This window comes from Pelophylax lessonae, assembly GCF_965119305.1.
Source record: "Pelophylax lessonae genome assembly, chromosome: 7".
Lineage (NCBI taxonomy): Eukaryota > Metazoa > Chordata > Amphibia > Anura > Ranidae > Pelophylax > Pelophylax lessonae.
The window spans coordinates 89,056,167-89,075,146 of record NC_138774.1 but is presented as its reverse complement, the minus strand read 5'-3'; the positions used below and the strand labels follow the sequence as shown (position 1 = coordinate 89,075,146).

General features: G+C 42.8%; 1 long non-coding RNA gene across 1 annotated transcript; it reads left to right on the top strand.

Annotated features, from left to right (window-relative positions):
* The first annotated feature begins 1,241 nt into the window (after positions 1-1,241).
* LOC309559313 lies at positions 1,242-15,409 on the top strand. The gene is made up of 4 exons (XR_014225458.1): positions 1,242-1,311; positions 5,670-5,690; positions 11,372-11,460; positions 15,083-15,409. It is a non-coding gene; the product is annotated as an uncharacterized lncRNA (long non-coding RNA).
* Positions 15,410-18,980: the final 3,571 nt, after the last annotated feature.

Below are 18,980 nucleotides of genomic sequence, written 5' to 3'. Positions count from 1 at the left end.
AAAAGAAAACAACATTTAAACCGCCGGCAACACAATACCATTCACGGCAACACAAGAATGTCAAAAAATCAGCATAGTCCCCCCCAATCCATAGCAGATCCTTCAGGTGCATGCAGCATGGCAGGTGACCCCCCCCCCCCCAGCCTTACCAGGCCACATGCCCTCAACATAGGGAGGTGCTTTGGGGCAGGGGGGCTCTGCCCCCACGTGACATCATTGACCAGTGCATGCTGAGTCGGCAATGTCACAAGGGGCCGGTGCCACCAGGTGACATTGCCAGATGGCCCCGCCCCTTACCTATATAAGAACTTTCAAACGGCGGAGCCTGCAGTGGGCGGTTAGCCTTCGTCACAGATGGAGCTCTTTTTTTTTATTTATTCTGATTCTGTGGTGTCGGCGCATCTATATTGAGGGGACAAAAACTGCCTCCTGTCTTTATAAATTTTTTACACGTTTTGGGTAAGTGGGTAGGGGTACAATGTACCCTATACTCATTTACTTTGGGGGGTCTGGAACCCCGGGGGGGGCTGCAGACCCCCACAACAACAGCCCAGGGTTGTGGGGAAGAGTCCCCCCGCTCCAAAGCACCCCCCATGTTGAGGGCATTTGGTCTAGTATGGTTAAGGAGGGGGGAGCCACACGCTTGCCCCCCTTTCCTAACCTGTCAGGCTGCCTGTTTGGATAAGGGTCTGGTATGGAATGTAGAGGGACCCTTTTTTTAAATAAATTTATTTGGGGGTTCCTCTCAAAATCCATACCAGACCCAAAGAGCCTAGTATGGATTGGGGGGGGGGGGGGCGGACACTGTTTTTTTTTTCTAAATTTTTCTATTGTCTGCAATTTTATTTTTTTTTTCTCATTCAGCTGTCAGTGGGAAAGCCACTCTTTAACAACTAGCTTTTCACTTAGAATGCATTGTGCTGCGCAGTGCATTGTGGGCCACTCGGGTGTTTGGGTGTTCGCCAAATGGCCGAACTTTTGCCTATCTCTAGTTCAGCTCACAATAATTTATAATAATGCCAGCTCTAAGATAAGTTGTATATACAGGTATCAACTCTAACTGAACCACAGTTTTAAGCATTCAAGTCTCATATAGATGTCAAATGCCACCCTCTTTATTACTGGGTTAATTAAGGGCATGGCACATACTGGTTCCTGTAATAAAAATGAAGTAGGTGTGACTTACATAGCTCATATAAAAACTCATATGTAAACTGCTGGCAGTGTAAATCTGTGTTTACTGAAATAACAATACTTGCGCAATGTCTAATCTTGCTGCGATTCTGCTTCTCCTCTTCCTTCAGATCACAGGTAAGTGTCTTATCCATAATACTGATATTTTACCATAGTACACAGAAATGTTATGGTATCTAGATGATTTCGGGATGAGAAGGTTCTATAATTAGTTTAATAGGAAGAGTTATGTCTATTATTTGTATGTATATTTGTGATACGTAGCACAAAGAACTATAATGAGTATCATCCTATATCCGCCAGTCAGAATATGTCCATATTGAAATTCAAATATGCTTGCAAATATTACACTGCAGTAGTAGCTGTTTCAAATGTAAAAAAAAATCAATTTTGTTTTACCAGCAAATAGTGAAATCACTAAGAAAACGGTCACTAGATCCTATCAGATTATTAGCTTTTTTTTTTTTTAACACCAAATTTGCTCCGCCCAATAAGTTTATCAGTTGGCATCTTTTAAGACCATCGGGTGGTTGTGTTTTTCAGCCTCCAAAGAGATTAGTTCTAGTTAGTTCTAGATTATGAGGAATATAAGGTATTTTCATTCCAATTACTTTAGAATCTTCCTTACTGAGTGTGGGCAAGGCCTGATTTCATTCCTGATTTCCTTAGCAATGTGTAGTTGATAAATTATGTATGGAATGCTGCTGTACAGATTCAAATGAGATTGATGCATAGTCATGTACTGGCACTAAGGATTGACTAACTCTAGATAGCATAAAACCTGTCTTCCAAAAACATGTGGGTGATGCCTTACCTTAAGTATGTGTATGGCATTGTTCACATTTTAAAGAGATTAACTGCAAATTTCAGCCTTCTGGGTCTTAAAGGGACGCTGTCACATAAATGAAGCGGATGTCTCAGCAAAGAAAATAGTAAATACTCACCCCTTCTTTTGTCCGCATGATGAAGAGGAATCTTTGATTGAGGTCTCGACAGAAACGAACACTTTGGGAGTGTTGATGTCCTGCACTTCCCCATGCACTCTGCGGTTCCTCCTGCTGACCTTTATGTCACTATAGGACGTAGTAGTGATTTTGGGTTAGGCGGAAGGATAGCACTGTAACGCACCACAGTAGGACATGTAAAGCGTGTGTTACCAGTAGTCTTAGTGGGCTCTGACTTTAGTCGCTCATGCCAAAGAAAAGGATGTGTTAATAATGCTATTTAAAGTCGAAAATAACAGATAAGAGCAATAGCTGTGGCAGTATAGACGTTAAGAGTATAATAGTTTAGGGGGAAAAAATGTTGTGGTGCCCCCTTACCCCTAGTGCCCTACACACGTGCTTCTTTTGCTTTTTGGGAGGAGAGTCATCTAGGTGAGGCTGGCATCCCTTGCCCCACCCAATCACCTCCCACAGCCTCCTGGGCCACAGCCAGCCCCTGTACCAAACAAAGTGGCACTGGGGTACCGGCAGCGGTAAGAAAAAGCAGCTGTGGGAAGACAGTGCTGGAACCCAAGCACTGGTAAATACCTAATTTTTTAAAAGCTATTATAAACAGCTATTTTATATGAGATAACAATGTCATGGGTGCAGCCTGTAAAGTAAAGTGGTTGTAAAGGCTAATGTTTTTTTACCTTAATTCACATGTGTCAAACACAAGGCCCGCGGGCCAAATGTGGCCCCCCAGGTCATTTAACGTGGCTCTTGCACCTCTCCTGCTGTGGCGGCACCCCCCTCGTCTCTGCCTCCACCTTGTCTCAATAGTCAACAGCAGAGAGGAGGACAGGACAGAACTCCTTTTCCAGATCATGCATTTTTCTGGGCAGCTGCAGAGAGGCTTGTCTCTGCAACCCCTGTCTCAGCAGTCTGTAGCAGAGAGGAAGACAGAACTCTTCCTATGGTTCCTTCACCTCTCTGTGCAGCTGCAGCACCACTTTGTCTCTGCCTCCCCTAGTCTCAGCATTCAGCAGACTCCAGGAAGCTGATTCCAGCCTTCCTCTGATCCTCCTCCAGACCCTGCACTTTCGTCTTCCCAGATCCACCCGCAGATTCTTCCTGGTAGCAGCACAAAGTAAGGGGGTGCATTGTGAGGGATAGTTGGCGACTCTTGACCTCTGATAGTGGGGGGCTCTTGACATCTGATGTAAGAGTGTAAGGGGGCATTGGGTGCTTTGGACATCTTAAAGATATAACCAGCCCTTTAAGGGCAACCATAATGCTGATGCAGGCCCGCAATGAAATTGAGTTTGACACCCCTGACTTAATGCATTCTCTGCATTAAGGTCCAAAACATTTTAGGTGCAGCTCCTCCATGCCCCCCTAAATATTTACCTGAGCCTAATCTTGATCCAGTGATGTGCCTGAGAGCAGTGGCACTGCTCTCTCTCTCTCTCCCTTCTCAATGGACTCAGCAGCAATGGCTCCTGCTGCTGTCAATCAAATCCACTGAGACAGAGGAGCAGGAGGCGGGGCCAAGCGGCACTGTGTGTGTTAATAAATGCACACAGTGCGGCTTGGGATTGAGCCCACACAAGTCACCCTCCCCCCCCCAGCAAGCAACTTTCTAGGGGGGGTTACTCAGAAGGCAGAAGGAGCCAGGAGTGCTGGCAGGGGTCCCCAGAAGAGGAGGCTCAGGGCTGCTTTGTGCAAAACCATTGGACAGTGCAGGTAAGTATAAGGTTTGTTTAAAAAAAAAAAAAAAAATTCTTTACAATCACTTTAAATGTTTGCTTGTGAAATAATTATTTTCTATTTTAAAAAAAATATAGAGTGGTTGTTTGTGAACATTAAAAAAATAGATAAAACAGGCCCAAAGCCATTATAGATAGCTTGTCATCAGCTGAATCATCTACGCGCATTACGCCATGCTGACGTGCGTTACGTTGCTCATTAACATGAGTTACTGTGCATTAGAGTAGCCATTCATTTGAATAGGCTGCCTCTTGCACCAAAACACGCCAACAAAGCTGCATGTACTCTTCTTTACTAATGCAGTGCATCACAATGCACAGTGCTGCACTACCTCCATATTTCTGGTGCACTGAAACACACGCCCATTGGCAAAGCGTGTTGGGGTGCCCAGGGGCTGACTGGAAAGTTTCGTCCCAGGAGGCAAGTACAAATCAGAGGCCCGCATTGCAGTGACTCGGCCCCCTCCCACTCCCTCTCTTCCCAGCTTCCTCCTGACCCCCATTCCAGGCTGAAGCTCCACTCCAGGTACTCTCTACTCACCACCCGAATACAGGTTCATGACCTGGCCAGCAGGGGCAGTTTGGAGGAGCTTGGACAGCTCGGTCGGGGCTGCCTGGGGAAGAGATTCTCCAGTGGGGCTTGGAACTGGCCTTGGCTCAGAAACAGTTTACACCATCCATGCTGGGTGGGGGGGGGGGCTGTGCTCTGTCCTTGTCTTCTACCCGCACTCAGTAGGTCAGCAGCAGGGACTTTTAACTTCTCTTCACCAGGAATCCTTTAGGCATGTCTGTGACAGAAGCGGTGCAGACTTTTTACAGGGCATCAGAGCAGCCCAGGGGGGCAATTGCCCCCCTGCCCCCTGGCCCAGTGCTCCCCTGGGGGTGCCATTGGGAATGAATAGCACTACAGCCTCCCAATGTGCAGCATGCAATTCCACAGTGAAAATTGACAAGCTTTTAATTATTTTCTTTTAAAGGGTCAGTTCATAATTAAAATATTTCAGTTTTGAGAAGCAGCCAGTTAATTGAGCCACACACTTTTAAAGCTAAACTCCTGGATTTTTGTAAAAGGTATCCTTGTACTGCCAATATTAACTGCTTGCTGAGTCTAGCGATAGAGGAATAAGCTGTAATACTTACCTAATTCCTCACTCCATCAGGCATCCACCATGCTGTGTGACCCCCAAAGCCTCCTATATTTGGTGCTCCGGCATCGTCACGTATAATGCAGGTACAGCAGTCCTATTATGTACAGGAGGATGGCACTGGCCTGCCCACAACCTGGAGCACTGGAGAGAAGGGAAGAGTGTCGGAATCATGCAACGAATAAAGAAAGTATTCCAGCTTATCCATGTACCCCTAGACTTTATGATAAATCAACCCTTGCAATGTGGATGGTGTCCTACTGCAAGGATATTTTTTTCCAAAAATCCCGGAGTTTAGCTTTAAAATCACATTAACAGTCCCACTGATAGCATCTTCTTTTCTTGGTCACTGTGAAGCAGAACATTCACCTATGTCTTTCTGCAGCGAGAGAAGTGAGAGTACATGGCATGGGTGAAAGGATAGAAATTCTCACAATTTGGTCTCACTGTTGGAGTGTCTGAGAGTTCTAAGAATCTTCAAGGAAGTTCAGCTCTAAAGTTTCAATCCAGTAGAATATAATTTCTGTGGAACAGACACCATACTGACGCTGATAATGAATGTATATTATTACCACCAAATAAAACACTTGAAAATCAGAAAAACATAATCTTTTTTTTTTCCTTTTTCTGTCTTACAGGATCACTCTGTGATGGAGAGAGTAAGTATAAAAAATATTACTAGAAAAGTATTGGATGTATCATGGCATCAAAATGAACCTGTGTGTTTAACCAGTTGAATAACAGGCATTTTCTGGCACTTTCTTTTGAAAATCTGTTATTTTTTTTTCTAGAAAATTTATTAAAACCCCCAAACATGTTATATTTTTTTAAAGCAGAGGCTCTAGAGAATAGATTGGTGAGTTTTGCCATTTTTATGTCACACGGTATTTGCCCAGCAGTTTTGCAAACGCAGTTTTTGGGGAAAAAAATATACTTTTTTTACATTTTAATGCTAAAAAAACACAATACATAACCCAATTTTTGTAAAATATAAAAGATGATGTCACGTTGAGTAAATAGATACCCACACAACTGCGACAAACTACGTAAATTTTACTATCAATAAGCGATGCTGTCAGATGTACAGAGGAGGTCTAGTGCTAGAAACACTGCCCATGATCTGATGTTCGTGGTGATATCTCACATGTTTTGAACAATCGCGGATTGCATGCGTTCGGGACCAACGCAAGCATTCGCCTTTGCGCACTAGCACAGGGGGACGGGGCACTTTAATAATTTTTTTTTAACTATTAATTTACACTATTATTTTTTATTTTTATACTGTTGCTTTAATTTTTAAAGCACGTTATAGGTACTCTTTATGGAGTGATCTGGGGTCTATAAGACTCCAAATCCCTCCTTTGCAATTAAAAGCATTCAAAACAGCAAGATCTGCATTTTTGAACGCTTTTGATTTTTTTCAAACTGGCGCCTTTAGGATGCCAGTAATCTGGAAGTGATGTCATGACATCGCTTCTGGGTTACCATATCCGAGACTCGATCAAAGCCTTTGTTCGGGTCTCCAGGTAGCCGGCGGATGTGTCGGGTGGTTGCTCGGGTCTCCCAGTGGGAAGCAGGAGAGGGGGGAGTACCCTCCCGCTACTTACAATAACAACCGAGCAGCTGCTTAGCAGCATTGGTTGTTATTACAAGAGAGCCAACCGTCAGCTCTTAAAAATGGTAGCAGGGTGATGCCTGCTGCTGCAGGCATCAATACAGTACAACCACTTGAAGTCAAATGACATACAGGTATTGGATTTGGCGGCAAGCAGTTTGAAGTAAAACATGAAGCTGAAATCTAGGCAAACAGCTAAATACGCAGACTAAATACATGCACAAGAATGCATATTTCTGCCCATCCATTCCTGAGATTTCACAGCTCAGTCCACAGGACAGGAGACCTGATTTTTCTCTCCTGCAGTGACACTTGCAGGCCTTCTTCCTCCTCAAGCCTCTGACTGTACAGTGAAAAAAGAAGCAGCAGAGTAAGCTTATATCTCTATCACTCTGCATTCTCCCCTATTACAGGTCACTTGTTGGCACATGAGCACTGCGCTACAGCTGACTGGCTGCTTCTGCTGTTTCTCCTTCCCCATATATTGTATTGAGCAATATCAAGTAGAACATTTGTAATAAGCTAGTCCCCATGTCAGATTAAATTTTAGGGCTTCTTTCCTGCATTTATTTATCCGCAAATTAAAATACATATAGAAACATTAAAGCCCACACTGTGCGCTTAAAGGGGTTGTAAAGTCAGAAGGTTTTTTATCCTAATGCATTCTATGCATTAAGATTAAAAAAAACCTTCTGTGTGCAGCAGCCCTCCTCAGCCCCCCCCCCAATACTTACCTGAGCCCCCCTCTTGGTTCAGCGATGTCCACAACTGTGTCAGCCGTCCAGGACTCCCCTCCTCACTAGCTAAGACACAGCAGTGGCTCCATTGGCTCCCACTGCTGTCAATCAAAGTCAATTAGCCAATGAGGAGAGAGAGGGGGCGTGGTTTGAATGGCAGCTCCGTGTCTGAATAGATACACGGAGCTGTGACTTGGTTTGGGTGCCCCCATAGCAAGCTGCTTGCTGTGGGGGCACTCAAAGTAAGGGAGGGGCCAGGAGAGCTGAAGAGGGACCCGAAAAGAGTAGGATCTGGGCTGCTATGTGCAAAACAAACTGCACAGAGCAGGTAAGTACAACATGTTTGTTATTTTTTTTTAAATAAAACTGAGTTTTACAATCACATTAAGCTTCGCTTTGAACTCCACTCAAAGCCAGAAATACTCTATCCATGATCCACAGGTGAAGGGGTGCAGGCCGTATGTGCCCATCCAAAGCGGTATGTGCAGTAAGGCGTAAGTAAGGATTGGCTTCAGCCTACATGTCTTCTCCAAGAAACTGTAAGAGTAAGAGCTGTGAAATTCACAGTAAGAGCTGTCAAAATGTGGAATAGACTCCCTCCAGGGGTGGTTCTAGCCAGCTCAGTAAATTGCTTTAAAAAAATGCCTGGATTCTTTCCTAAATAAACATAATATAACTAATTACTAACATTTATAGGTAAAGTTGATCCAGGGAATATCCAATTGTCTCTCGGGGGATCAGGAAGGAATTTTTTTCCCCTGCTGTAGCAAATTAGATCATGCTTTTCTGGGATGTTTTACCTTCCTCTGGATGTGGGTAAATAATTGTGTATATGATATTGTATTGTTGTTGTTGTTTTGTTTTTTTTTTTTGTTTTTTTTATTGATTAAACTAGATGGACTTATGTCTTTTGACTAGCTATGTAACTATGTAACCCCAGTGGGCAGGGCAAAATGCATCAGAGGTGTCGTTTCTTGGCAGAGACATGTAGGCTAAAGCCAATCCTTACGCACATGTCATGGTGGATTTTAGGTTTTATTTTAGGGCCCACAGACAATTATCCATTGTAATCCCCTTCACAATTTGGGCAACTATGAGACTTTCAGGTTCCAGCCTGTTATTCCTTCCCAATCTAAGCATTAAAAGTGTGATCTCTGTAACTTACAGTTGTGATGAGATAGTGATAACCCATAATCTTAGCTGAATTAGCAGACAGTGATTCGATACAGACGACACTTTGAACATCTTGTGAAGTTTAATCCATTAGCTGTGAGGATCTTACAATTATGAACATCAGATAGGTCAAAAGATCATAATGTGATCTACTCCAAGAGACATGAGGCTGAGATGCATTACTGAGAAAAATGAACAAAGGGGTGGAGCTATCTATACAGATTGTATACTATAATACTTTTAACATTTAAAGGCATATCACAAAGCATGTGAAACATGACACTCCCTGTCGAAATCTATGATTTCTATTATTAATAAACTTTAGTCCAAGTCCAAATATAACCAAATGAAGATTATTTTTCAGGAACATCTGCAAAACAATAGGGAAGGGAAGAACAACGGAATAAAGTGCGACCATTAACTATATCCCCCACTTGTAGGTTGGGCTTGCTAGTTTGCCATTTACTGCGATGAAGGCTAGAAAGGTACTCCATCTTTCAGTGGTTCCAAAACACATTAGCAAGATGTTGAACCAGTTTCCGATGATGCTTGCAAATGTTAGGGTAATCAAGTTCCTCTGTTGGGATAGGGGCTATTTCAAATTCCAAACTGCACCATGCATTTCCCCAGTGAAAATTGTCAAGCTTTTATTGATTTTCTTTTAAAGGGTCAGTTCATAATTAAAATATTTCAGTTTTGAGTGGCAGTGTGTTAACTGAGTTACCCACATGCCTGCGTACACAGCCCCACACTTTTTAAGCTAAACTCCTGAATTCTTGTAAAAGGTATCCTTGTACTGCCAAAATTAACTGCTTGCTGAGGCTAGGGGTAGAGGAAATATGTGAGGAAGCATGTGAAACATGACACAGCCATTTCTTTAAAAGAATGCATCTCTGAAAAGGGTGATAGGTTCAGTGGTGTTATCGTTGAGCATAGTCACAAGTCGTAACCCTCAGGTGTTGGAGAATTTCAGCTTTAAATTCTTCATAGTCATTGGAATCCTCCATGGCCCGGTTCAAGTTGGCTTTCTGAGGTACCTTGGAAACAAAAGGGGTCAGCAGCCAAAACCCATTGCTCTTTGTGTCAGACTCACGTTCATCTGTCCAAAAATTTTGAGATGATGTCATCCAATGGCTTCATTTTCTGCAAGTAGAGGCTTACACTAGGATGACCTTGGTTGATACCAGAGTCTTCAAGCTACAAGTTGTTGTGCCACCTAATTTAGAGTCTATGGACCTTCTGTGCTGCCAAGGCCAGAGCTGCAACCCGAGTCCCCATATGCTTCTGGGGGCTGGCCAGGTGGACAGTAACCTGTTGGCTTCTTGCTGTTTGGCATTGGCTTGTGGGTGATTAGCAAGTTTATTCTAATAAGCTTTTTGCTGGGTGGCAATAGCTCTTTTATCATGTCCTCCATACTGCAAAGTCAGGAATTTTAACCACTCACAAAAACACCACTTTATATGGTTATGCACAAAGTATTAACACAGCAGGACATTTCAATCTGTTCTCAACAGAATCTCAGAGCTTTCTGGGTTTCTCCACTGGATATACACAGCAGGTCTACAGACTACACTGTCCCTTCAATGTCCGCAGGTCAATACTTTCTGCCACACTCAAAGTGCTGGGTCTTGCAGTACCACATTTTAGCACAAAATAGCCTAATCTCAGCGGGGTACCCATCATCTACAGGTAGAGTGATCCATTTTTTGCAATTTGCATTGCTCCACCAATTATGGATCAGCATCAAATCGAGCATTTGTTAGGAGCCAGTCCACATGTCAGGTTGCCTTTTAAGGCTTCTTTCCTGCTTTTATTTGTTCACAGAACAAAATAATTATAAAAAATAAACCCTTGCAGAGATAATTAGAACACAATTCCACAATAAAAAAATCTTTAGACACACTGTTTAGTCAGCTCCCAGTCTCAGCTTGTTCCTGGTGCAGACTGAATCTCTCTCTAGCCTACTACTCTTGAGGAGAAACAAGTGATCAGGGCCGGCCCTACCATGGGTCCCACTGGGTCCATTGGACCCAGGCAGCACTTAGTGAGGGGCAGCAAATTGACTCCCAAGAGTGTTACGGTTGGCATTTCCCCATCTAATACTGCTGCCCGTAGTGCAAACTGATGAGTAGGAGGAGGCAGAGGGTCTCCTCTGGGGAACATCCCTCATGTGATTGGGGTGTGCGCAACGACCTCAGATATCAGTGCACTCCATCTCACGCAGGGCAGGCTGGATCTTCTAGGGTGATGGGCACTGCAGGCACAGGAGTTACAGGAGAACTGAGGACAGACATTGGGTGTTTGGTGGACTATTCTGGTGGTGAGTTATGGAAGAAGATAACAGTATACATAATATTTTCTAAAGGTTATATTTATATTAAATAATTAATCTGGGGGCCTTTTGTTGGGCGTGATTTTTATTTTTTTTTGGGGGGGGGGGGCAGCATGTTATTCTTGGACCCAGGCAGCACAATGTCTTGGGCCAGCCCTGCAAGTGATAAAGCTTTTTTTTTTCATACAAGGTCCACATGCACATTTAAATTTATGCACCTGTGCCATACACAACCTGTTACTTTGCCTTGCATAGGAAAAGCATAAGTGCATTTTAGATACCGAGAGTTCCTTTTGGACATTTCTGATATAGTGGAGGCACAGAAACAGCAGATCATCAAAATTATTATTTTAATGCTAAAATGTGTCCTTCTTTCTCTAAACATAGGTTTAGGATATATTGTAATACTATACAGTAGATTCAACAACTGAAAACATGAAGGTGCTGAGTTGTGACAGTTATCTCTGTTTCCTTCAAACACAGACTACAATCACATTCCTTTGTGGGCGATTGTCCTTCTGGCTCTGGTGGGTTCTGTGCTCCTCATGATGCTCCTAGCCTTTGCATTCATAGTAAGTTACATTTTATCTCTTGGCAATATTTCAGGAATCTGAGGAAATGTTAAAACCTCTGTAGATTTTATTGCTTTCTGTGTCCCCGCTGGGAAGTTTTATCCTCTTTATTTAACGTGGTCACCATTTTTTCTGTGGCAGAAAAGAAAATACAAAATACAAAATGTTAGAGTTATCTCAAGAACAGGAGGGAATACTTCTTCAATAGAGTTGAGCGGACACTTGGATGTCCGTGTTCATCGGGTTCGGCCAAACTTGAAAAAAAAGTCCGGGTCCATGTCCCGGACTTTTTCCGAACTTTACCCGGACACCGAACCCCATTGAAGTCAATGGAGACCCGAACTTTCAGGCACTAAAATGGCTCTAAAACACCAATGGAAAGGGCTAGAGTGCTGCAAATGGCAGCAAAATGTAGTTAAGAGCATGGCAAGTGCTCTTAAAAAAATTCCTCTTTAAATTTGTAATTTTTAAATAGCAGATTAGAACAGCAATCTGTAGTAAAATATAGCTGAACGCTGCACACAACAGACTGATAAAAATAGATTTTTTTCTCCCTCCTCCTCCTCAGTGGGCTCAAGTGAGGGCAAAAAGATTGTTCACTGCACCACCCCCCACACAGCAAAATCGATGTAGACTGTCCCTGCCTAATCTCTCCAGCCTGTGCCTAAAATGCTCAAAAAGATCGTTCACTGCACCACCCCCCACACAGCAAAATCGATGTAGACTGTCCCTGCCTAATCTCTCCAGCCTGTCCCTAAAATGTTCAAATAACTTTCCCTGCCTACACTCCGACCTGTCCCTGCATTCTTTTCGGGCACAATTTTTCACTGTCTGTCCCTAATCAGCAGCCAGCACGTATGATGTGTGCTCTCTCCCTAAACTACAGCAGAATGATGCACCGCCCTGGGTCTCTCGAACTTATAAAGACATGGGTCACATGCTTCAGATGGCCAATCACAGCTGCTAATACATTAGTAGGCATGGCTGTGATGGCGCACATCAGTTAAACGCTTGTTGATTGGCTGTTGAAAGCCCGCCATTAAAAGCGCGCCATTACATACAAAACAGGAAATAGAATTACCGAAACACGGATTTTAAACCCGAACATACAGTAAAGTTTTCGGGTCCATGTTCGGGTAACAAAAATCCAATTATTCGGTACGAACCCGAATAATACAGTCCGTGTTCGCTCAACACTATTCTTCAACTGTCTAAGAGTAGATTTTTCTCTGTTTAAAATGTTTTATTTTTCTGTTGTGTTTCTTGGAGGAATGAAAGGGAGTTTCATGCAGACAGAAAAAAAAAAGATGATAGCGGTCCTTAACCATTTCTGTATATTATTATTATATAGGATTTATTTAGCGCCAACAGTTAGAATCACGCCCCTAGGGACATACTTAACCCCTTCATCACCAGTAAAGTTAACCCCTTCCCTGCCAGTGTAATTTTTACAGTAACAGTGCATATTTATAGCACTGATTACTGTAGTAATGTCACTGGTACTCCCAAAAATGTCAATCAGTGGTCCAATCTGTCCGCCGCAATGTCGCCATCCCGCAAAGAAAATTGCAGATCGCCGCCATTACTACTTTAAAAGGAAAAACAATAAAAATGACATAAATCTTTCCCATAGTTAGTAAACGCAATAACTTTTGCGCAAACCAATCAAAATACGCTTATTGCAATTTTTTTGCCAAAAATATGTAGCAGAAAACAAATTGGCCTACAATGTTTAAAAATTTTGATTTTTAAATTTTTTTTTGAGAATTTCATATAAAAAATTGTCGCTATCTTTTTGTTTATAGCGCAAAAAGTAAAAATCGCACAGGTGATCAAATACCACCAAAAGAAAGCTCTGTTTGTGGGGAAAAAAAGGTCAACAATTTCATTTGGGCACGACCACGCAATTGTGCGTTAAAGTCCCGCAGTGCCGAATCGCAAAATAGGGCCTGGTCTTTGAGCAGCCAAATCCTCCGAGGCTTAAGTGGTTAAGTAGCATCAAAGACACATCAAAGTAGAGCAGAAACCTTTATGTGTCCGAAGTCGCATTTTAGGGTTAGGGTTAACAACTAGGGTTAGATGTTAGGGGTAAGGGTTAACATTTAACCCTATCCCTAGCCCTTAACACGAACTCAAACATGCAACTTTGGGCACATAAAGGTTCCTGCACTACTTTGATGTGACTTTGATGCTACTTGAGTGCCAGAGAGTGTAAAGTCGCATCAAAGTGGTAACACGTGAAAAGAACTGTCATACTTTACTATTAGCCAAAAACAAACCCGCAAAAGGCATCAAAAACGCATATTCAAAAATGCAAGAGACACTGCAAAACGCTCCGGAAAAACACTTCAACCGCAACCTGCAATGAGCATGCTGGTCTTCTTTTAGTTGCTATTACTAGGGGTAAGGTGTCATGGGCAGCATGGTAGTTTTATTTTTTAGGCTTTCTTTCCTTTATATTCAGCTGATGATCCAACCAGTAAATCTGTTTTTCAAAACAAGCTCTCCTCCCGATGTATCAGTTTACAGGGATTATATGAAATTTTTAACACTGACAGGGGAGCTTTCAATGATCAGCTTTTATTTACTAATGTAAACTCTCTATCCAAAAAGGAAAAAAAAAAGTTTGCTGTAACTGATTATAAAGTGTGAGCAGTTTGGCTTCAATTTGTTAGTGTATCTAAATCTGCTAGTACACCTTATGCCTCGTACACACGCATCGATTATTGGCCAGGAATTTTCGGCCAACGTCCGATCGGCCGACTTTCGGCTTGTTAGTATGATGCTTCCGACAACCGACTCTGACTTTTCGGCCGAATAAAATCTGGTGTGCAGGCTATAAAATTTTTGTTGGCCGTCAACACAATGGCCGATTTTCCGTCAGTCAGTACAGATTTCGGCAGACAAAAATCTTATAAGCAAGACTGGGCATGCTCAGAGAAGAAAAACACACGGAAAGTAAACCAGCACATGACATCACTTCTGAAGTAGATTTTTGTTGGCCGAGAAAACTCGTGTGCAGTCTAGGCACATTCCAACCAACAAAACACCACTCTGGACAAAAGTCGGATGATCGGTCGGCCGATAATCGTTGCGTGTGTACGAGGCATTACACTCCTCCCAAACTGACAATGCTGCTGTCTGCTGGGCCCCCTGTGCTCATTCATCCTGAGTGGAGACATTCTAATACAGGAAGTGTGCTACTGGCCCAATCAACAGGTGAAAACAGAGTGAAAAAGTCAAATTATGAAAACAAATGCAGCCACCACATCCAGTGATTGGTAAGCTGCAATATATTCAATTTTTGGTTTGCATTTGTTACTGCTGTAAGACCCCTGTCAACTTTGTATTGCTATCTGTGTTACAACTTTCCCCTCACTTCCTGTCTGGTAAAACTGTTGTCACCTTGACAGGAAATGAGGGGAAAATGTATTTCCAGAAAAAACAAACAATGGTTCCAATGTTTCCCAACTTTATTCAAAACTATTTAAAAAAATTGCCTGGATATGTGCTTACAGTTCCCTTCACTACCCAAAAATGATTGATAGGTTGATTGGCTTCTCTAGAATGTATCTGCATGTTTATTTTTAAACATTTTCTTTGTGTTTCTCTTTTTCTACAGCTTGTTTACCGTCGTAGACAAATATGAAGTAGAGACATTATGAAGCCCTATTTCAGAAAATTACTGTAGGATGTCAGTCAGCTAAAGGACCATCCTATTGTGTTGCCTATGAGGAAGACTTCACACCTTTATCAAAGGAGATTCTTTATTGATTGTGATCTTGATTGTGGTCTTCAACCTCTATCTTTGTTGATATAGATAATGAATGATGTGACTTTTTTTTATTAAACTTTTGTTATAAAAACAAAGTGATATCACGTGTATGAAATCATGGTAGCCTTTGTGGTTAAAGATTTTTCAAAAGAGGTTTTGGAGAGGGAAGATCCACTCTTGGGAGAAAAAAGGAGGAATGTTATCCCCTGTGCTGATTGTGGAAAATCTCTTAAAGCAAAGATTTGTTAGTTCTCATTCATATAATATGTAAAAAAAAAAATGTTTTCCATTTTCCAAAAATAGCGTACTTGATCTCAAGAGGAGTTAAAGCACATGTGTCAAACACAAGGCCTGAGGGCCGAATCCGGCCCTCCAGGCCATTTCTTGTGGCCCTCGCACCCAGGGGAAGGGGTGGAAGAGAGATGTGAACAGCCTGTGAAAGAAAGCTCATTCCTGCACACTGTGCACAGCACACCCCTAAACCCTGCACTCTGTATGTAGCACACTCCTTAATACTGCACTCTGTACGCAGCGCACACCTGAACTCTGTATGTAGTGCGCCTGTGAACTTTGCACTGGACTCTGCACTCTGTACGTAGTACACCCCTGAACTCTGCACCCTGTATGTAGTACACCCCTGGACTCTGCGATCTGTACGTAGTACACCCCTGGACCCTGCACTCTGTACGTAGTACACCCCTGGACCCTGCACTCTGTACGTAGTACACCTCTGGACTCTGCACTCTGTATGTAGTGCACCCCTGGGCCCTGCACTCTGCACGTAGTACACCCCTGGACTCTGCACTCTGTACATAGTACACCCCTGGACTCTACACTCTGTACGTAGTACACTCCTGGGCCCTGCACTCTGTACGTAGTGCACCCCTGAACTCTGCACTCTGTATGTTGTACACCCCTGGACTCTACACTCTGTACGTAGTACACTCCTGGGCCCTGCACTCTGTACGTAGTGCACCCCTGGACTCTGCACTCTGTACATTGTACACCCCTAGACTCTACACTCTGTACATAGTGCACCCCTGGACTCTGCACTCTGTACGTAGTGCCCCCCTGGACTCTGCACTCTGTACGTAGTGCACCCCTAGGCCCTGCACTCTGTACGTAGTGCACCCCTGGACCCTGCGCTCTGTACGTAGTACACTCCCGGACCCTGCACTATATACATTGCCCATCTCTGAACTCCGCACATACTTCACTCCTGGCATTTTAGAGCCCCTTTAAGAACCTCCCACTGTGCAATTTGGCCACACCCATAGTTTGATGCAATTCAGTGGGGGTCGTGGTTGAGTTCCTGCACCTATTCTCTGAGAAAAAAAAGCCCTGAATAAATGTGTCTAGTCTTACAGACACAGCCGGCTCTTTGAGCATAACCATAATGCTTGTGTGGCCCGCAATGAAATTCGGTTTGACACCCCTGAGTTAAAGGATCGGACCACCCCAACCTGATACAGAATTTGAGTTTTAGTGGATGCTGGAGATGTAAGCCTGGTACACAATGACAGGTTTTTTTTTTTTTTTTTCGTTGAACCCTGCAGGCTGAATGAGAAAAAAAGGAGGAACCCGCTGTACTAACTATGCTTTGTTAGTACAGCAAACTCGTTGCTGAGCTATTGTATTCTGACAGTGGAACTACCCCCCACCAGAATCAACCAGTCAGCACTCTTTGCTGGCTTCTGTCATACAGACTGCTGTACACACATGCCGAATGTCATCCCGTTTCTGTTGAACAGGCTTATACTGGCTCAAAACCACCTGACAGCTTCTCAAAACCCTAATACAGTGCCGTGAAAAGGTATTCATACCCCTTTAAATTTTCCACATTTTGTCATGTTACAACCAAAAGCGTTAAATGTATTTTATTGGGATTTTATGTGATAGACAACACAAAGTGGCACATAATTGTGAAGTGGAAGGAAAATTATAAATGGCTTTCACAATTTTCTACAAATACGTATCTAAAAAGTGTGGCGTGCATCTGTATTGAGCCCCCTTTACTCTGATACCCCTAACTAAAATCTAGTGGAACCAATTGCCTTCAGAAGTCACCTAATTAGTAGATAGAGACTACCTGTGTGTAATAATTAAAGCTGTTTTGTGAAGCCCTCAGAGGTTTGTTAGAGAACCTTTGTTAACAAACAGCATCATGAAGGCCAAGGAACACACCAGACAGGTCAGGGATAAGGTTATAAAAAATTATCCCAAACTTTTAACTTCTCACGGAGCATTGTTCAATCCATCATCCAAAAATGGAAAGAATATGGCACAACTACAAACCTGCCAAGACATGGCTGTCCATCTAAACTGACAGGCTGGGTAGGAAGAGCATTGATCAGAGAAGCAGCCAAGAGGCCCATGGTAACTCTGAAGGAGCTACAGAGATCCACAGCTCAGGTGGGAGAATCTGTCCACAGGACAACTATTAGTCGTGCACTCCACAAATCTGGCGTTTATGGAAGAGTGCCACGAAGAAATCCATTGTTGAAAGAAAGCCATAAGAAGTCCCGTTTCAGTTTGTGAGAAGCCATGGAGGGGACACAAAATGAGGAGACCAAAATGTCACTTTTTGGCCTAAAAGCAAAATGCTATGTGTGGCGGAAAACTGACTGCACATGACCCTGAACACACCATCCCCACCATTAAACTCGGTGCTGGCAGCATCATGTTGCGGAGATGCTTTTCTTTAACAGGGACAGGGAAGCTGGTCAGAGTAGATGGGAAGATGTATTGAGCCAAACACAGGACAATCTTAGAAGAAAATCTGTTAGAGTCTGCAAAAGATTTGAGACTGGGGCGGAGGTTCACCTTCCAGCAGAACATACAGCCAGAGCTACAATGGAATGGTTCAGATGAAAGCATATTCATGTGTTAGAATGGCCCAGTCAAAGTCCAGACCTAAATCCAATTGAGAATCTGTAGCAAGACTTGAAAATTGCTGTTCAAAAAGCTCTCCATCCAATCTGACAGAGCTTGAGCTATTTCGAAAAGAAGATTGGGCAAAAACTTCACTCTCTAGATGTGCAAAGCTGATAGACATTGGAGACAATGGAGACATACCCCAAAAAGAATTGCAGCTGTAATTGCAGCAAAAGGTGGTTCTACAAAGTATTGACTTGGGGGGGCTGAATACAAATGCACCCACACTTTTCACATCTTTATTTGTAAAAAATGTTGAAAACTATTTATAATTTTCCTTCAACTTCACAATTATGTGCCACTTTGTGTTGGTCTATCACAAAAAATCCAAATAAAATACATTTACGTTTTTGGTTGCAACGTGATAAAATGTGGAATGAATACTTTTTCAAGGCAGTGTACCTTGATAGATAAAGAAAGATCTCAAAGCAATGGGAAATTACATTAGCAAAGTCACTCGTCATTAAAGTATGTACTCGGAAACTGTTTCTTTATGACAGTGGATATTTATTAGATATGGGTTGTACATAAATACAACATCAATGCATTTTAAAATACAGAGATGGCCACTTCTTCAGGAGGCTGGATAGATGAGCCACAAATCTCCCTCTGCTATAACTGTCAGAACTAATGATGAGATCTTTGTGCTTGACTTTCCAGGTCTACACATCTGCTGTAGACATTATAAGGCATAATCACTCTTCCTTTTAGACTTTGTCTTTGTATCCTATATTATGTAAGATAGAGACAGGAACAGGTTGCTGTTGCATTATCCAACACAGTTAAGAATCAAGTGGCTGACCAGGTTCTA